The following is a 19091-nucleotide window of genomic DNA, read 5'->3' as shown; positions in this document are numbered from 1 at the left end:
CCGGATAGTGGGACCAGAGATATAGTTGCTGAGACCGGGGTCAAGCCAGCGGCTGTATCTCCCCCAGCTGGGCTGGTCTCAGTGGACTCCCAGTCAGGTAGCGTCCTCTCTGCCCTGCAGCTCTTTCTTGGCAGGTATTGTCCCCACTGCTTGTCTGCTTCTAGGCAGGAATAAATCCCCCTGCCAGGCTGCTTCTTGGCAGGAATAGATCCCTCTGCCTCCAAATAGTGGGACCAGGGCTATCATGGCTGAGACCGGGGTCAAGCCAGCGGCTGTATCTCCCCCAGCTGGGCTGGTCTCAGTGGGCTCCCAGGCAGGTAGCGTCCCCTCTGCCTGTCTGCTTCTAGGCAGAAATAGATCCCTCTGCCTCACTGCACACTTCCAGCAGATAGCGTGCCCTCTGGTTTCTTATAGGCAGGAATAGATCCCTCTGCCTTGCTGCTCCTTTCAGGCAGGCCAGCTCTTTGCATACAGGCCCACAGACACTGTAACAGAATGCAGGGTCAGAACCTCGGCAACTGGTATACCTGAAAGAATCAGACAGGACTACCTGTTCCAGAAGGAACTACTACTATTGCTTTATTTCACTCAGGACTAGCTTTTACAAACACACCAGTAAGCTTATGGTGACACACACTCCTTAAAATCGTATCTATCAAATGTATATTGCATCTATTAATCTATGTAATTTGTATCTAAAAAAATGTATATTGCATCTATTGATCTATGTAATTCATATCTATCAAATGTATATTGCATCTTTTGATCTATGTAATTCGTATCTATCAAATGTATATTGCATCTTTTGATCTATGTTATTCGTATCTATCAAATGTATATTGCATCTTTTGATCCATGTAATTCGTATCTATCAAATGTATATTGCATCTATTGATCTATGTAATTCGTATCTATCAAATGTATATTGCATCTATTGATCTATGTAATTCGTATCTATCAAATGTATATTGCATCTTTTGATCTATGTAAATCGTATCTATCAAATGTATATTGCATCTATTGATCTATGTAATTCGTATCTATCAAATGTATATTGCATCTTTTGATCTCTGTAAATCATATCTATCAAATGTATATTGCATCTATTGATCTATGTTATTCGTATCTATCAAATGTATATTGCATCTTTTGATCTATGTAATTCATATCTATCAAATGTATATATCATCTATTGATCTATGTAATCTATGTATCTATCTATCAAATCTATCTATCTCGTGGTTGTGCAAATGGACTGTTTGCGGTTGTTTGCGGTGCGTTACACGGGGAGTTTGGTCTGTCACTGGGAAGCGGGCGTAACCCTTATCATACATCATACATATCATACATACCTGATGTTTTAAAGCATGTTATTCCAAACAATTTAGGAATGTTAGGTGATTTAGGCCCTTTATGGCTTAAAACCAGACTCTGCATCAACTATGTAATTTTCCGTGGGAGTTTTGCCATGGATCCCCCTCCGGCAGGCCACAGTCCAGGTGTTAGTCCCCTTGAAACAACTTTTCCATCACTATTGTGGCCAGAAAGAGTCCCTGTGGGTTTTAAAATTCGCCTGCCTGTTGAAGTCGATGGCGGTTCACGAACAGTTACAGAAGTTTGAATCCGCCGTTCGCAAACCAAAATTTTTAGGTTCGCGACATCACTAGTAATAGCCAGATATATAACATTGGCATGCTTTACAAAAACCTATTCTATTACACCCAAGAACCCTCAACACAGTTTTTTACACTGACTTTTCTGTACTAGGTTTTTTAACATACTGTACATTGTATTTTTCCCATCACTGCATGGCCAAGTCCAAAGTCCTCTGTTCTGTGTATAGCATCCAAATCTGAAGTATTATATGATCCAGTGCTGCTCTCTACTATGGTCCTCTCTGCTGGGGTCCACTCTCCTGGGCTCCTGTGCAGCACACTCGCTAGTCTCTGCAATTTCCCCTCTTTTACAGAGGTGTTATAAAGTTCCTATTTAAAAATCAGCCAATAGGAGAAAAGCTCATTCTATGGGCCAATTTGAATTTTCAAATTAGCAATTTATAGATTGAATCTTTGTGTATTACTTAGTGATATCATTCCTGATCTTTCCATGTGCACCCGCTTTTGTACCTGGGTGCTGTACACTCTTTTGTTTGTTACTATTTATGCCTGAACTTGGACGCACAAGTCATGCAGTCCATTTGCATACATTTCTTTATTTGTGGCTGATGCCATCTTTGGTGGAAGATAAGGAAACCCCATAACAAGTTAGTATTATTACCTAAGAACAAGAGGCGATAGAGTAATTAACCATATTTAAGTAACTGTACTTGAGTATTTACAGCATGGTCTAGCATAGTCCAATGTTAATTATTATGGGTGAGGTTGTTTTTATAAATTATTGGATTAGGTGTAATTTAAAACAAACAATTGCTTTATTGAGTCCTAGCTTCTTATGTGATTAGTTCATTGAGTCTCATAGCAACGTAAATGTATGACTAATGGTTAGTGCTAAAGATTTATACACAATTATAGATCAGATAATATTTATTTTGGAATTAACAGTTCTGTAACTTCTAGATGTTAAAAATAAAAAGATAATCCATAAAAAACAAAACTTGCAATTATATGAATTTGCTTTTCCAAAAGCATTTTTTTAAAAAACCTAATACAGCATAACACAAAACAGAGTTGGTTTGTTGTGAAAAGTATGGAAGGTAAGGCTTTCTTGCATTAGCTTACTTTGTACACTCAAGCACAGTTGATGTGAACCATTTGTTGCTGACAAATTGAGTAGTGGTATTAGCTTTTTGACAATGCAATATATCTTTGATGAATAAATATTGGGACATTTTGTACAATGACTGATAAAGAAGGCAGTTATTTGTTTTTTTATGTTGTCAGAATACAGTGCTTTACAAGATAGAATTTATTATGCTTGCTATCAGAATATTTTTTTCTAATACATATGTTCCTCTTATTTTATTATTATTTAGGTTCATACTTAACTACTACTACTACCACTACTCTTAATACCTTACAAGATCTTAGCCTATTCATGGAATGTAATTAAAAGGACATTCAAATATTCCACAAATCTGTCATGCATATTAAAGGGGTACAATTTACATATATTAAAATATGTTTGCATAAAAAACAATTTAGTCAAAGCTGTTAATTTTTATTTTGAGACTACCAGAACAATGCATGTATATGCAGTATTAGTCCATGGTATAGGATCTCACGGGCTGATAAGCAAACTCACACAGCTCTATTGATGAACAGTGACACACCTTACAAGCATTAAAACAAAAGGTGCTTTTCCCCTCAGTAATTTAGTACAAGAACATCCATTTAACGATAAACAAAAACTGGAATACATTTTACAAAGTGCTCTATTAGAAAAAAATATTTTAATGTTTCTTTAAGCAAGGCAAGAGCATTTTTGAATATTGTATTTCAGCTTTGTCTAATCATAAAACATATGTTGTGATATACTTTATTGCCAAAAGTATGTGGACACCTGACCATTACTCCTATATTAGCTTGTTGGAAATTCCATTTCAAGAACTTGGGCATTAATATGGAGTTGCCCCACCCCACCCACACCACGTTGAGGCTATAACAACCAACACTCTTCTGGGAAGGCTTTACATAAGATTTTGAAGTGTGCTGATTGGATTTTGTGCCCATTCAGCCAAATAAGCATTTGTGTTGTTAGGCACTGAAGTTTGACAAGAAGATCTGGCTAGCAATTCCAATTCATCCCAAAGGTGTTCAATGGCATTGAGGTCAGGGCCATAAAGAAGTGTTTCTCAACAGTCCTCAAGTACCCTTAACAGCCCAGATTTTTATTATATCATAACTAGAGCACAAGTGAAATAATCAGCTGATGGTTACTGATCAGTTGATTATTTCTCCTGTGCTGCAGTTCACTTATCATAAAAATCAGACCCGTTAGGGATACTTAAGGACTGGAGTTTAGAAACACTGCTTTACAGGTCACTTGAGTTCCTCCACAAACCATGTTTTCATTGACCTCGCTTTGTGCACAAGAGCACAGTCATACTGGAACAGTAAATAGCCTTCCCAAAACTGTTGCCACTATGTTCGAAGCACCCAATCATCTAAAATGTCTTTGTATCCTGAGGCATTAAGATCACTCTTCACTGAAACCAAGGGACTTAGCCTAAACCCTGAAAAACAGCCCTAGACCATTATCTTTCCTCCAGCAAACTTTACAGTAGGCACTATGCTTTCCAGTAGGTAGCGTTCTCCTGGCATCCACAACACCTTTGTCAGAATGCCAGATAGTGAAGCGTTTTTCATGTTGTCATATCCACTTTTTGTGCATCTTTTGTTTACTTTTTTCTCTCCCGGGTTAAAGGGACACAGAACCCAAATTTTTTCTTTTGTGATTCAGATAGAGCAGGCAATTTTAAGCAACTTTCTCATTTACACCTATTATCAAATTTTCTTCATTCTCTTGGTATTTTTATTTGAAAAGCAAGAATGTAAGTTTAGATGCCAGCCCATTTTTGGTGAACAACCTGGGTTGTCCTTGCTGATTGGACAGCAGCAAAAAACAAGTGCTGTCCAGAGTCCTGAACCAAAATTGTCTGGCTCTTTAGCTTAGATTCCTTCTTTTTAAATAAAGATAGCAAGAGAACGAAGAAAAATTGATAATAGGAGTAAATTAAAAAGTTGCTTTAAATTGCATGCTCTATCTGAATTATGGGGGGAAAATTGGGTTTACTATCCCTTTAACCCCTTAATGACCAGACCATTTTTCAATTTTCTTACCCTTAAAGGGCCATTATACACTCATTTTTTCTTTGCATAAATGTTTTGTAGATGATCTATTTATAAAGCCCATAAAGTTTGTTTTTTAAAAAAAATTATAATTTTGCTTATTTTTAAATAACATTGCTCTGACTCCTAACCAAGCCCCAAAGTTTTATTTGAATACCGTCAGCTACCTTCTCCAGCTTGCTCCCATTTGTGTAAAGGGTCTTTTCATATGCAAAAGAAGGGGGAGGGGGGAGAGTCTTATTTTCCACTTGCAGTGGGCTTTCCAATTGCCTTTTCAACAGAGCTAAACTGAAAGCTTCTAAGTAAGTTTTTAAACAATTTTGTACTGGATTTTTATATCAGTATCTGTGCATCTTATTCTTTATAGTAGTGTCTATTACATGCAGTTACATGAAAATGAGTGTATACTGTCCCTTTAAGGACAAGGGCTATTTTTACATTTCTGCTGTGTTTGTGTTTAGCTATAATTTTCCTCTTACTCATTTACTGTACCCACACATATTATATACAGTTTTTCTCGCCATTAAATGGACTTTCTAAAGATACCATTATTTTCATCATATCTTATAATTTACTATAAAGAAATAATAAAATATCAGGAAAAACTTTTTTCTAATTTTGACCCCCAAAATCTGTTACACGTCTACAACCACCAAAAAACACCCATGCTAAATAGTTTCTAAATTTTGTCCTGAGTTTAGAAATACCCAATGTTTACATGTTCTTTGCTTTTTTTGCAAGTTATAGGGCAATAAATACAAGTAGCACTTTGCTATTTCCAAACCACTTTTTTTCAAAATTAGCGATAGTTACATTGGAACACTGATATCTGTCAGGAATCCCTGAATATCCTTTGACATGTATATATTTTTTTAGAAGACAACCCAAAGTATTGATCTAGGGCCATTTTGGTATGTTTCCTGCCACCATTTCACCACCAAATGCGAGCAAATAAAAAAAAAAGTTAAATTTTTCACAATTTTAGGTTTCTCACTGAAATTATTTACAAACAGCTTGTGAAATTATGGCACAAATTTTTGTAAATGCTTCTCTTGGATACCCTTTGTTCAGAAATAGCAGACTTATATGGCTTTTGCGTTGCTTTTTGGTAATTAGAAGGCAGCTAAATGCCGCTGCACACCACATGTGTATTATGCCCAGCAGTGAAGGGGTTAATTAGGGAGCTTGTAGGGTTAATTTTAGCTTTAGTGTAGTGTAGTAGACAACCCAAAGTATTGATCTAGGCCTATTTTGGTATATTTCATGCCACCATTTCACCACCAATAGAGATCAAATAAAAAAAATTGTTTACTTTTTTACTAATTTTTTCACAAACTTTAGGTTTCTCACTGAAATTATTTACAAACAGCTTGTGCAATTATGGTACAAATGGTTGTAAATGCTTCTCTGGGATGCCCTTTGTTCAGAAATAGCAGACATATATGGCTTTGGCGTTGCTTTTTGGCAATTAGAAGGCTGTTAAATATCGCTGCGCACCACACTTGTATTATGCCTAGCAGTGAAGGGGTTAATTAGGTAGCTTGTAGGGAGCTTGCAGGGTTAATTTTAGCTTTAGTGTAGAGATCAGCCTCCCACCTGACACATCCCACCCAGCTCTCTTCCCTCCCCCACACCACAATTGTCCACGCCATCTAAAGTACTGGCAAAAAGTCTGCCAGTACTAAAATATATATATTTTTTTTAATTATTTATTTAGCTGTGATGGACCTCCCTTAGCCCCCAACCTCCCTGATCCCCCCCAAACAGCTCTCTAACCTCCCCCACTACCTATTTGCCACCATCTTGGGTACTGGCAGCTGTCTGCCAGTACCCAGTTTGCCCCCCAAAACAACATTTTTTTGTTTTGTTTTTTTTATAAAATATAGCTTTTTCTGTAGTGTAGCTGCCCCCCTCCCCCTCCCTGATCCTTTGATATTTTTATATTTTTTTCCCCCCCTCCCTCTCACTGATCATTGGTACACACACACAAGCACACGCCCCCGCAGGCCCCTTCCCGCTCGCTCCCGGCAGTCGGCATGCACATTGCTCTTACAGGAACCGGATGCCGGGTAGCGATGGGCCGTCCAGCCGCCTCTCTGCTAAGCTCCCACCCACCAACGATCGGCACTATCGCTATGAGTGTAGAGAGGGCCACAGAGGGGTTAAGCTTAATTTTTTGACAATGGTTTTGTCTGCATCTTCATTATCAGGTCTTCTTGGCACATTTATTTGCTTTAAATTGCAACATGATGCCTCATTCTTTGTATTGGTTGTCTTAAAACTCCTAATTGGGTGCAATTTTCCTTGTGAATTCCTGTTGACAAACTGTTTCTGTCTTGGCTTTTGAGCTTGTCTTCTCCTTATGCACCTCGCCTGGTCTGGATCTTCTGTTGCTGAATCAGGCCATTTTAACCTTGACCTATTTTGGTACTGTCTAAAGTGTTTCTTGGATTTTTCTTGTCGAATTTGGACTGTCTTGACGTAGCCTCTTCTGCATCCCTGGAACCCCTGCAGACCTCTAGTTGCTTACCTGGGCAGTCTGACCCTGCCAGTGTCTCCTCTAAACGTTGTGGTACTGTATCCTTGTCGAGTATCTATGAAGGGGTTAGAGTGAGTGGAACTCAGAATGCAGGAACAGATACACTGAAGAACAATAAATATTTGAAAATCTTTACTGAATGATAAGCAAAAGAATAGTTGGTAGTTCCAATTGAAGATAACAGAAACTGCAATTTTGAACATATGCCCAAGTCCTATACAATGTTCAAATGACTTAAGTAGGTTGCAGTAACAAAATCCAGTGTGCACTGATATTTGAATTGGGTGAGGGGTCAGACTGTCACAGGATACTGGTTTAAGGAAAGCTTTCACCGGTATATCAGGCACAGGATACCCAGAGGGTACTGTTGGTAAACTGTCACAGGATACCAGGTAGGTACAGCAGGCACAGCGAAGCAGTTAACCAGAGCTTGGAGGTCACGATAATCATTCTAGCGTAAATCACGATTGCGTTCACTTGTTCGCATTTACTTTCAACTTGTAATATGTGCGCAATTTAACTTGAGCACAAACGAACATGAAAACCTGATATCGCTTGCGTGCAAACATTTGCACTCCACTCATAACCTGGCCCTTTATTAGTAAGTAAGATTGCAGACATGATGTAGATGTAGGCATTCGGTGGAAGTTAGCTGGGTGATCTAGGGGAGTAACTGCATTTAATTTGAAAACATCGCTAATAGTGCAATATATTCCATGCGCTGCCCTTGTAGGTTAGCTGCAGGTTTTCAGACATATTTGTGTCGCCACCTTTTCAGTGTTGAGATTTTCCAGTGTGAGGCAGGTAGTGTAGGTTCAGTAGATGTAAGGTTAGGTATGTATTATATGAAGTGTTCCTACACAGAAACCTTTTTTATTTTCATTTATTTTTATTTTCAGTGCTGTGTAGGAACACTTTAAATGTAGCCCCTCCCTCCACTAATAGCGTAGACAAATGACGATGTCGGCAGACTTTTGCTGATGTAGAAATCCCCATTATATCCTACAGGACACACATTGCCACTCATCGCCACTTTGCTATTCTGTCCCTTTTTTGGAATATATCGCCAGACCAACTGACTTTGAACTTGGCAATGCAAGCAAAACATTTTCCCATTGGTCTTACAAGGTTTTGAAAATCAAGGCCTGAGTGAGACTAGGGGCTGAGATGCCAGAAAAGTTCTTAATAAAACGTCTATAAAATTTAACAAAACCAATTAATCTCTGGACTGATTTATTGATGGAGGGAAAAGGCCAATTAAGAATTGCGCAACTTTCTTTGGATCCCTGGTAATGTGGGATAGAGACAATATGCATCCCAGAAATTTAACAAAAGAAACTGAAAATTGACTTTTTTCCAGTTTGGCAAAAATATTGGACTAGATTACGAGTGGCGCTCTATTGTTTGTGCGCAAGCTATATCAGGATTTTGTGGCCGTTAGCCCCCAAGTTAAATTCAGCCTATATTACAAGTTGAAAGTAAATGCGAACACGTTAACGTAATCACAATTTACACTAGAGTGTTTACCGCTACATTAGAGCACTGGTTAACTATTACACAAAACACATAAAAAAATACATTTAAAAGTACAGTTACCCTCATAATAACAAGGGCTCAAAGATATTAGATGTCAGGTGTTATAAAAAAAAAAAAAACGGTCTGAAAGTGCTTTTACATAGGGATCCATAGGAGCACATGTATAAATATATATATATGTATATACAGGGAGTGCAGAATTATTAGGCAAGTTGTATTTTTGAGGATTAATTTTATTATTGAACAACAACCATGTTCTCAATGAACCCAAAAAACTCATTAATATCAAAGCTGAATAGTTTTGGAAGTAGTTTTTAGTTTGTTTTTAGTTATAGCTATTTTAGGGGGATATCTGTGTGTGCAGGTGACTATTACTGTGCATAATTATTAGGCAACTTAACAAAAAACAAATATATACCCATTTCAATTATTTATTTTTACCAGTGAAACCAATATAACATCTCAACATTCACAAATATACATTTCTGACATTCAAAAACAAAACAAAAACAAATCAGTGACCAATATAGCCACCTTTCTTTGCAAGGACACGCAAAAGCCTGCCATCCATGGATTCTGTCAGTGTTTTGATCTGTTCACCATCAACATTGCGTGCAACAGCAACCACAGCCTCCCAGACACTGTTCAGAGAAGTGTACTGTTTTCCCTCCTTGTAAATCTCACATTTGATGATGGACCACAGGTTCTCAATGGGGTTCAGATCAGGTGAACAAGGAGGCCATGTCATTAGATTTTTTTTCTTTTATACCCTTTCTTGCCAGCCACGCTGTGGAGTACTTGGACGCGTGTGATGGAGCATTGTCCTGCATGAAAATCATGTTTTTCTTGAAGGATGCAGACTTCTTCCTGTACCACTGCTTTAAGAAGGTGTCTTCCAGAAACTGGCAGTAGGACTGGGAGTTGAGCTTGACTCCATCCTCAACCCGAAAATGCCCCACAAGCTCATCTTTGATGATACCAGCCCAAACCAGTACTCCACCTCCACCTTGCTGGCGACTGAGTCGGACTTTAGCTCTCTGCCCTTTACCAATCCAGCCACGGGCCCATCCATCTGGCCCATCAAGACTCACTCTCATTTCATCAGTCCATAAAACCTTAGAAAAATCAGTCTTGAGATATTTCTTGGCCCAGTCTTGACGTTTCAGCTTGTGTGTCTTGTTCAGTGGTGGTCGTCTTTCAGCCTTTCTTACCTTGGCCATGTCTCTGAGTATTGCACACCTTGTGCTTTTGGGCACTCCAGTGATGTTGCAGCTCTGAAATATGGCCAAACTGGTGGCAAGTGGCATCTTGGCAGCTGCACGCTTGACTTTTCTCAGTTCATGGGCAGTTATTTTGCGCCTTGGTTTTTCCACACGCTTCTTGCGACCCTGTTGACTATTTTGAATGAAACGCTTGATTGTTCGATGATCACGCTTCAGAAGCTTTGCAATTTTAAGAGTGCTGCATCCCTCTGCAAGATATCTCACTATTTTTTACTTTTCTGAGCCTGTCAAGTCCTTCTTTTGACCCATTTTGCCAAAGGAAAGGAAGTTGCCTAATAATTATGCACACCTGATATAGGGTGTTGATGTCATTAGACCACACCCCTTCTCATTACAGAGATGCACATCACCTAATATGCTTAAATGGTAGTAGGCTTTCGAGCCTATACAGCTTGGAGTAAGACAACATGCATAAAGAGGATGATGTGGTCAAAATACTCATTTGCCTAATAATTCTGCACTCCCTGTACATATATATGCATGTATTTCTATATATTTGTATATATGTATTTATATATGTATATATGTATTTATATGTGTATATATGTATTTACAGACATATATACACATATAAATACAGATATACCTATGTATAGAAATACATACATATATCTCATTGCAATCCTGTGCTTGTGTTTGCGTGAGCTGGCAGCTGTTATTTTTTTTTTTTCAAAACGAGGCTCCATTAAAGTCCATGGGGAAAAAGGATCTTGCGTTCGCAATTTCGCAAAGTTTTTTTTTTTGCACGAGGATGTGACCACAAGAACGCAAACCTTTTACTTGCGACCTGTATTACATGCACAACTGGGAGCGCAATAGTAAAAAAAGTTGAGCGCAGAGAAAGCACTCATGGGAACGCAAATGTGTGCTCCACTCATAATCTAGAACATTATAGGCAAAAATTCTGGACAAGGCAGACTTGACATGAACTACATATACATCATGGTATTGCCTTCTTTGATCTTTTTTCTTTTTTCTTAGGCTGCACAGGAAAAGTGCGTAGGAAATTTCTGCAACAAAAAAAAAAGCTCAAGGTCTTACATTTAGTGAGTTTTCTATCAGAAATTGGTCCCCTAACAGCCCCATAGGTTTTTCCTGAGTAATAACTTCAGAGAGAGAGACATGTACTAAATAAGTTGCAACTTGAAGGTTAACAAGTTCTGAAAACTTTCTCTGAGCCTTCTATCAATCTGAATTACAAGAGCAATCATACAGTACTTTCAAGTTCAGTAGGTGGACCAACAGAGGCCTATACAGAAATGGTCAAGGAGAGCAGGAGCATTCCAGTTAGTATCAATGGCAATGAGATGAAAGTCAGATGCATAGTCCTCCACAGAATGCTTTCCTTGATGAAGGGCCTGTAGAGTGGATTGGCCTGAGGAGGCATGGTAGGTAATTATTATACAGAATACTAATAGCATTAACAAAAGAGTCTCAAGTATTCAACACCTCACGGTTATTCTGAATTAAGCTGTGCATCCACACCTGTGATTTCCCTGCTAGTAAAGCAAATACAATTTGAACCTTAAAGGGATATAAAACCCCAACATTTTCTTTTGTGATTCAGACAGAGCATACAATTTTAAAAAAAAGTTTCCAATTTACTTCAGTTATCAAATTTGCTTAGTTCCCATGATATTCTTTGTTGAATAGGTACCTAGGTAGGCATCTGGAGCACAACATGGCCGGAAATAGTGCTACACTTTAGTGCTGTTGTAAATGGATGAAATTCTTAAAAAACTGCTGCCGTATAGTGCTCCAGAAATTGGCAGGCTCCTATGTTTAAGTCCATGCTTTTCAACAAAAGATACCATGTTTAAAATATCATGCTGTATCTGAATCATGAAAGAAAAATGTTGGGGTTCATGTCCCTTTAAAGTCAGGGATATTACAATATACAAAATAAAAATAATAATAGAATAATAATTCTCAAAACTAAGCTAAAAAAAGAAAGACAAAAATACCCAAAATAATACATAACCTTGTAAGAATCAGAAAGAAAATTCTCACACTAATACTAAACTGCCTCTAAATATGAAGCCTAAAACTTTCCTCAACACTCAACTAAAGCTACACAGATCCCACTAAGCACTATATCATACCTAAAGTTTCCCTCTAATTTAACCATACTTCTTCCCCTGGAGCCAATCCTGACCCCGTAATAGAAGAGGAGAATAACAGAAAGGTCAGAGGCACAAGGATAAACTAACAATGGTCTGATCAAAAGAAACTAGCAAAACAAACTTCTCTGTTATCATAATCCCATTTGGCAGCCTTTCAAGAAAGTTGTTTATAACTATACATTTTCCCTTTAGTAATTGTCAAAATACTCTCTCTTACAATGCAAAGAAAAATAACTTACCTGTGATTTATACACAAGTGTAAAGGAATCTAGTCATATTATGTATAGATACATATGCATAATAATTGTAGTTGCTCACAACATACACATTTAACAATTTCAAAAACATTTAAAATAATACCAATAGCTCTATGGATTTATACCTTAGATCCACTGGAAGTAGATGCCAAGTGCTGGTAGATAAGGGAATATTAGCAGTACATCCACTTTTTTTTATTGTAGGATGGTTGTATGATCAAGCAACAAAACAGCCCTGTGCTCTATAAAAAGCTAGAGAAATAGCCGTTGGTTATTTACTCTAAATATTTGTGGTTCTTTTCACTGCTAAGTAGCTTTTAAAATGGCATCTTAGCACTTCAGACTTTAGTCTGTCATAGCAGTCATTTCAAATGTCAAGATCCTTAAAAGCATGTGATTTCCAGCAAGAGTGTAATCAACCATAGCAACTTACCTGAATACAGCCTTAATGGAAGACATTTTAAAGATGTTTCCTATCCCAGATGAACCACCTATGCAGCAAGGTTCAAGCTGGAATACTCTTTTTATTTGATTTTATCATGCATTTAAATGAAGTAAAAAATACAAAAATAAAACATAAATACATATTATTCAACAGAACATCAAAATTCACTAATAATTAATTTGGGAGGTCTTTCAACATTCAACATAATGTACATGTAATGTAATATTTTTACCCAGTAAGAACATTTTTGGCAAAGTGGAGAGCAAAAATATTAGTGCTATTGTGTGTTAATGTCACAAACTCTTATTTTTGCACTCATGTTAATAGTAACATTTTATCGCTTGAGTGATAGTCTAGGGCACACTAACATCTGGATGTTAAATTGTGCGGGTGTGCTAAATTGCTTATATAGTAGACCACTATGGAGGATCGCTGAAAAAATCATGTAAGCAATTGCATGTGCACTAAACTGAAGATTTACTATACCTCTGCTCAAGTAGTAGAGTCCTTTACTTAGTTTTATACTATGTTTTTGTATTGAAATATAAATTAATACATTGTACACATGAATATATACATACATATGTATACACATGACACCATATATACTGTGTGTATATATACATATATATATATATATATATATATATATATATATATATATATATTACTCACCAGCCACTTTATTAGGTACATCTATTCAATTGCTTGGTAACACAAATTGCAAATCAGCCAATCACATGGCAGCAACTCAATGCATTTAGGCATCTAGACATGGTGACGTTCAAACCGAGCATCAGATTGGGGAAGAAAGGGGATTTAAGTGACTTTGAACGTGGCATGGTTGTTGATGCCAAATGGACTGGATTATTTAAAAAAACTGCTGATCTACTGGGATTTTCACGCACAACCATCTTTAGGGTTTACAGAGAATGGTCCGAAAAAGAGAAAATATTCAGTGAGTGGCAGTTATGTGGCAAAAAATGCCTTGTTGATGTCAGAGGAGAATGGGCAGACTGGTTCGAGATGATAGAAAGGCAACAGTAGCTCAAATAACCACTCGTTACAACCAAGGTATGCAGAATACCATCATTGAATGCACAATACATCAAACCTTGAAGAAGATGAGCTACAGCAGCTTAAGACCACACCGGGTGCCAATTGTGTCAGCTAAGAACAGGAAACTCAGGCTACAATTTGCACAAGCTCACCAAACTTGGACAATAGAAGATTGGAAAAACGTTGCCTGGTCTGATGAGTCTCAATTTCAGCTGTGACATTCAGATGGTAGGGTCAGAATTTGGCGTAAACAACATTAAAGCATGGATCCATCCTGCCTTCTATCAATGGTTCAGGCTGGGGGTGGTGTAATGGTGTGGGGGATATTTTCTTAGCACACTTTAGGCCCCTTAGTACCAATTAAGCATAGTTTAAATGTCATGGCCTACCTGAGTATTGTTGCTGACCATGTCCATTCCTTTATGACTACAGTGTACCCATCTTCTGATGGCTACTTCCAGCAAGATAATGCACCATATCACAAAGCTCAAATCATCTCAAACTAGTTTCTTGAACATGACAATGAGTTCACTGTATTCCAATGGTCTCCACAGTCACCAGATCTCAATCTAATAGAGCACTTTTGGGATGTGGTGGAACGGGAGATTCGCATCATGGATGTGCAGCCGAAAAATCTGCAGCAACTGTGTGATGCTATCATGTCACTATGGACCAACATCTCTAAGGAATGTTTCCAACACCTTGTTCAATCTATGCCATGAAGAATTAAGGCAGTTCTAAAGGCAAAAGGGGGTCCAACCCGGTACTAGCAAGGTGCACCTAATAAAGTGGCCGGTGAGTGTGTATATATATATATATATATATATATATATATATATATATATATATACAGTCATGGCCAAAAATATTGGCACCCCTGCATTTCTGTTGGATAATGCACCACTTCGCCCAGAAAATTGTTGCAATTACAAATGTTTAGGCATTCTCATGTTTACTTCTTTTGTTTGTATTGGTTTGACACAAAAAAGGGTAGAAAAAAAACCAAATTTTACACATTCCACACATAACTCAAAAAATGGACTGGACAAAATTATTGGCCCCTTCTCAAAATTGTAAGAAATAATTGCATTCCAAGTTTGTGATACTCCTGTAATTTGTTATTAAACTCACCTGTATCAGGTGCTGACGATATAGAAATCACACAACCTTTCTGTTGTGTGTCTCTTTGTGCCACACTGAGCATGGGGAAGAGAAAGAGAAGCAAAAAATTGTGGAAAAGCATGGACAAGTTTACAAGTCCATTTCCAGAGATCATAATGTTCCTGTGTCCACTGTGCCTAACATTGTCAAGCAGTTTACAGCCCATGGCACTGTAGCTAATTTCCCTGGATGTGGACGAAAGAGAAAAATGTATCAAAGATTGTAATGAAGGATTGTTCGAATGATGGATAAAGAACCTCGATCAACTTCCAGACTAATTCAAGCTGACCTTCAGACACAGGGTACAAATGTGTCCGCTCGCACTATACGTCATGTATTGTCTGTCAGTCAGTGTATACACCTTTAATTGGAGGAGGGATCTAGCTCCTTTATAAGTTCCAGCTATTGACTTCCACATTGCTTGTTAATTTACTTCTATTACCTGTTACTCCTTTACTTCCGGAGTTCAGTTTGGAAGCAAGCCTTTTCCTGCATCGCTGAGCTGTATCCTCTCCTCACTACATCAGTAATTGCGGACGCCAACTCAGCTCTATTTTCCCAGCTGGGATTCAGCAAATCTGACCGCACACGCCTTCCTTTGACTACGCCCCAAACAAATACAGGTACGATCGTTCCTGCAACAAACAGGAACTCTCAGCTGATATATCATGCTACTTCTATTATTATAGTAAGCCAGTTATATATATTGTCAGGGTATATTTTTGTTACTCATTCTCAGTATTATCAATATCTTTGCCTTGTTTATAATTATGGATCCTTTAACTCACTGTTTCTTTGACATTCAGGGAAGTAGTTTCTTTGTACTCAGTTTCTCTGAATAACTTCTCAGTTTGAAATAGCAATTCGCTACAAATGCACACAGTATCTTTTAAAGATAGGAAACTGTTAAGCAGGTCTGTAGCAACAAATCCCTTTTATATTCAGTGTTTGTATTTAACATATTATATGCACCATTCATTAGGTTCTGTACATTTGATTCATTTTTCAGATCCCATAACATATTAACAAGCCAAAAAAATGATAGTTCAAGCAGAACTGTCAAACCATGTAGTAAATCTATCACAGAGAGTGGATCTCCTTTCTCAGGGACTCAGAGAGTTGCAACTAGAGAACCAGACATTAAAAGACATTATTAAAGGTACAACTGCATCCAAACATGTCTGCCCTGATCAAGTTCAAGACCCTATAGTATCTCTTCCTGATATTTTTTCTGGGGATAGGAGTTGTTTCAGGGAAGTTAGAAATGCCTGTTCATTATTATTCACTATGAGACCCAAGACTTATAGCACAGAAAACAAAAAGTTCTTACTGTTATCTCCTTCCTGAGAGCAGAACCCAGAATCTTGGCTAACAGTTACTATGAACAGAATGACCCTATCTTCGATTCCCTACAGGCTTTTTTCCATGCTATGGCACTACTTTATGATGATCCATGCAAACAGCTCACTTCAGAAAATCAAATGAGAGCTCTGAAGCAGGGAAAAAGGCCTGTAGAGGACTATATTGTAGAGTTTAAGAGATTGTCAAAGGATACCGAGTGGAATAACATCTCACTTAGGAATCAATTCCGATTAGGGTTATCAGAGGGCCTTAAAGACGAGCTCTGTAGAACTGATTTACATGAGTTACTGGATGCTTTAATGGTCTTAGCCATAAACATAGATCGACGTCTCAGAGAACGCAAAAAGGAGAGGTTCTCCCCTGAACCCGCTCCCACAAGAAATGCTTCAAAAATATATTCACCACCCAAGGTTACAGAAGAAGCTATGGAGATTGGCTTCATTAGGGGCCCTCTCAAGCCTGAAAAAATTGAGAAGAAGGGCAAACAACCTTCATCTTTATTGTGCCTCCAAAGGTCACGAGGTCAAGGAATGTCCTAACCTTGCCAGGAACAAAAAAGGTAAGCCAAACAGACTACCTAATATAATACCCACTACAAATCATATACATACTTTCCCTACAGTGGAATCAGCATCAGACAAGCTTGAAAGCCATTATTGATTCAGGAGCCTTTGGAAACTTTATTAATTCTCAGATTGTTTGTTTAAATGAAATTCCTGTTCTCAAAAAAGATTCTTCTTTTTTACTTTGTGTGTTTGATGGCACCCATGTTTCCAACGGACCAATTATACATCATACATCCCCCATACTAGTTACTACTGAATCAGGATATGCTGAATTACTTACTTTCAATATTACTCCATCACCTCTTTTCCCTGTTATTCTAGGGTTCAAATGGCTGAAACTCCATCAACCCATTATAGATTGGAATGCTTCACATATACAGTTCAATTCTTCACATTGTAGACACTCCTGTTTCACAACTCTTTCTGCTGTACAGGAAGTTACACACAAACCTTTGCCCAAATTGACCATTCCAAAAGTATACTCACAATTCTTGGATGTGTTTGACAAAAAGGGGGCAGAATCTTTACCTCCACACCGGGAATTTGATTGTCCCATAGATTTATTACCCGGTTCCTCCGTCCCTTATGGTCACATATATCCACTATCAAAGCCTGAATTAACCTATCTCAATGAATATCTGGACAAAAACCTTAAAAAGGTTTTATAAGACCGTCCACTTCTCCTGCGGGAGCAGGTATATTTTTTGTCCGAAATAAGGATACTACTATACGTCCCATTGTGGACTACAGACAATTAAATAAACTCACCATAAAGAACCGTTACCCTCTCCCCTTGATCCCCAAACTACTTGAGCGCCTCTCAACAGCCACTATATACACCAAATTAGATCTTAGGGGCACCTATAATTAGGCTGACCATATGTCCCGTTTTGAAAGGGACAGTACCGTTATTTTATGTTTTTTCCCCTGTCCCGTCTTTTCTTTATTAATAGTCATTTTGTCCCGTTTTGAGGGTTATCAGACCGTGCGGGCAGCGCAAGTGTAATTTTTTATTGCACACACACCACTTAAATTTTTTTTAAACTCCCCGCCGGCGGGGAGGGCAGTTTTTTTAAAACCTTTTTTTTTTTAACTGCAGCTGGGTTGGGGTTGGGTGGCCGTTCCCACATGATCCACAGCATGCAGTCTTCATTCAGTCTTAGCAGTCTATGCCGCCCGTGCTCTTCAAAATTAGGGGCATGTCATTGATAGGTGCCTATAAAGAGTCAGTGACAGTAGGTCAGTACTGAGCCTAGGAGGGAGACTGGTCACTGGTCAGCGTGAGGGAAGTTAGATTACTAGCTAGCTCAGCTGCAGTAGTGCCAATACTTTACTAGTAACTTACACTCAGGACAGGCTCAGCACAGGGGTCGGCAGGAGTCGGACTAAAAATATCTGAGATTCAGTCAGTCATCATCTGCCTTTAGCCGCTGCTGGTGTTACCAGACACCAGAGAGATAATTCTTGTTGCCATCTTCTTCTTGTTTGTGTCACAGACGTGTGAAGTGAACATACAAACTAGTATTATGGTCTGGTCTGGAAGTAGATCGATTCAACTGTCTACAGTCTATGTTCTGAACTTAAGCTTCTGCAAGAATTGTGCACGGCCAAGGTAAGACCAGTGTCTGTGCCTGGCAATCAATTAAATTAAATTAATTGTCATTTATTATATCATATGCTTATTATTATTATGCTGCTGCAGTGCTGGTTGTAGTACAGGCGTTATAAAATAACGGTTATTATCAAGTAACTATGTAGTTGCACATTTTTATCAGTTCTTCCACCATTTACATGTGCAACAATGATTTTGGGCAACTCATCTAAAAAAAAATCTACAACTACTATCCAGATATTCAAACCAAACGCAGTTCAGAGGCTTTTATCCTTTAAAATCAGTTAATATGGGGGAATTTGCCTTGACAACATAGGATAATCTCACTTTTTTAAAGCAT

This window comes from Bombina bombina, chromosome 6 (assembly GCF_027579735.1).
Source record: "Bombina bombina isolate aBomBom1 chromosome 6, aBomBom1.pri, whole genome shotgun sequence".
NCBI classification, from domain to species: Eukaryota; Metazoa; Chordata; class Amphibia; order Anura; family Bombinatoridae; genus Bombina; species Bombina bombina.
The sequence above is the reverse complement of the archived record's forward strand: the minus strand, read 5'-3'. Positions refer to the sequence as shown.